Below are 2,500 nucleotides of genomic sequence, written 5' to 3' on the forward strand. Positions count from 1 at the left end.
GAGAAGATTGTCGTCCAAAAGGCACTAGGTAGTTTCCACACTCTGACACCTTTCCATCACTTCAGAAAACATTTAATCTAAAGGATTCCATCTGTGACTTAAGGAAAATTTCCAAAGGGACACATTTGTTGAAAGTTACGTATTTGGCAGGCTTTTTTGACTCCCACGGATCAAGAAGATCAGCAAAAGAAATTGTAGCTGGCAGTATTTGAACCTGCGTGATAAACGCAGTGGAAAGCTTGCCGTGCAAAAAGCACTCAATATTTACTACACTTTGAACACATTACTGTTTTCGTGACTTGCAAAAGCCAACACCAAGCCACATACTTGTTAATAATCCCGGTTTATTTAGAAGAGCAGCAAATATTGACGTAGTCGGCAGGATTTGAACCAGCGCGGGGAGACCCCAATGGATTTCTAGTCCATCACCTTAACCACTCGGCCATGACTACACATGAGAAGCATTATAGCTACTCTAGAAATGGGCTTGGGCCTATGACTATACAGCATTAGCAAAAGTCAGAGAAGGAATGTGCAGCTAAAGTGATTATGCAGGTTCCACCGAGATTTGAGTGCTAACCATTACACCATGGAACCACACACTGAGTTAAAATCAGCCTAAAAGGAGGGAGCAATATACCTAGAAAAGTTGTACTGGAGAAAAGATTGTCGTCCAAAAGGCACTAGATAGTTTCCACACTCTGACCCCTTTCCATCACTTCAGCAAACATTTAATCTAAAGGATTCCATCTGTTCCTTAAGGAAAATTTCCAAAGGGACACATTTGTTGAAAGTTACGTATTTGGCAGGCATTTTTTGACTCCCATGGATCAAGAAGATCAGCAAAAGACATTTTAGCCGGCAGTATTTGAACCTGCGTGACAAACGCAGTGGAAAGCTTGCTGTGCAAAAAACACTCAATATTTACTCCACTTTGAACACATTACTGTTTCCGTGACTTGCAAAAACCAACACCAAGCCACATACTTGTTAATATTCCTGTTTACATAGAAGAGCAGCAAATATTAACGTAGTCGGCAGGATTTGAACCTGCGCGGGGAGACCCCAATGGATTTCTAGTCCATCAGCTTAACCACTCGGCCATGACTACACATGAGAAGCATTATAGCTACTCTAGAAATGGGCTTGGGCCTATGACTATACAGCATTAGCAAAAGTCAGAGAAGGCATGTGCGGCTAAAGTGATTATGCAGGTTCCACCGAGATTTAAACTCGGATCGCTGGATTCAAAGTCCAGAGTGCTAACCATTACACCATGGAACCACACACTGAGTTAAAACCAGCCTAAAAGGAGGGAGCAATATACCTAGAAAAGTTGTTCTGGAGAAAAGATTGTCGTCCAAAAGGCACTAGATAGTTTCCACACTCTGACCCCTTTCCATCACTTCAGCAAACATTTAATTTAAAGGATTCCATCTGTGCCTTAAGGAAAATTTCCAAAGGGACACATTTGTTGAAAGTTACGTATTTGGCAGGCATTTTTTGACTCCCATGGATCAAGAAGATCAGCAAAAGACATTTTAGCCGGCAGTATTTGAACCTGCGTGACAAACGCAGTGGAAAGCTTGCCGTGCAAAAAGCACTCAATATTTACTCCACTTTGAACACATTCCTGTTTCCGTGACTTGCAAAAACCAACACCAAGCCACATACTTGTTAATATTCCCGGTTTACATAGAAGAGCAGCAAATATTGACGTAGTCGGCAGGATGTGAACCTGCGCAGGGAGACCCCAATGGATTTCTAGTCCATTGCCTTAACCACTTGGCCCAACTACACATGAGAAGCATTGTAGCTACTCTAGAAATGGGCTTGGGCCTATGACTATACAGCATTAGCAAAAGTCAGAGAAGGAATGTGCGGCTAAAGTGATTATGCAGGTTCCACCGAGATTTGAGTGCTAACCATTACACCATGGAACCACACACTGAGTTAAAATCAGCCTAAAAGGAGGGAGCAATATACCTAGAAAAGTTGTACTGGAGAAAAGATTGTCGTCCAAAAGGCACTAGATAGTTTCCACACTCTGACCCCTTTCCATCACTTCAGCAAACATTTAATCTAAAGGATTCCATCTGTGCCTTAAGGAAAATTTCCAAAGGGACACATTTGTTGAAAGTTACGTATTTGGCAGGCATTTTTTGACTCCCATGGATCAAGAAGATCAGCAAAAGACATTTTAGCCGGCAGTATTTGAACCTGCGTGACAAACGCAGTGGAAAGCTTGCTGTGCAAAAAACACTCAATATTTACTCCACTTTGAACACATTACTGTTTCCGTGACTTGCAAAAACCAACACCAAGCCACATACTTGTTAATATTCCTGGTTTACATAGAAGAGCAGCAAATATTAACGTAGTCGGCAGGATTTGAACCTGCGCGGGGAGACCCCAATGGATTTCTAGTCCATCACCTTAACCACTCGGCACGACTACACATGAGAAGCATTATAGCTACTCTAGAAATGGGCTTGGGCCT

General features: G+C 42.2%; 1 non-coding gene across 1 annotated transcript; it reads right to left on the minus strand.

The window, feature by feature from the left end:
- Positions 1-1,212: 1,212 nt before the first annotated feature.
- On the minus strand, positions 1,213-1,284 carry TRNAQ-UUG (transfer RNA glutamine (anticodon UUG)). The gene has a single exon. It is a non-coding gene; the product is annotated as a tRNA-Gln (tRNA).
- Positions 1,285-2,500: the final 1,216 nt, after the last annotated feature.

Source organism: Eleutherodactylus coqui, chromosome 11 (assembly GCF_035609145.1).
Source record: "Eleutherodactylus coqui strain aEleCoq1 chromosome 11, aEleCoq1.hap1, whole genome shotgun sequence".
NCBI classification, from domain to species: Eukaryota; Metazoa; Chordata; class Amphibia; order Anura; family Eleutherodactylidae; genus Eleutherodactylus; species Eleutherodactylus coqui.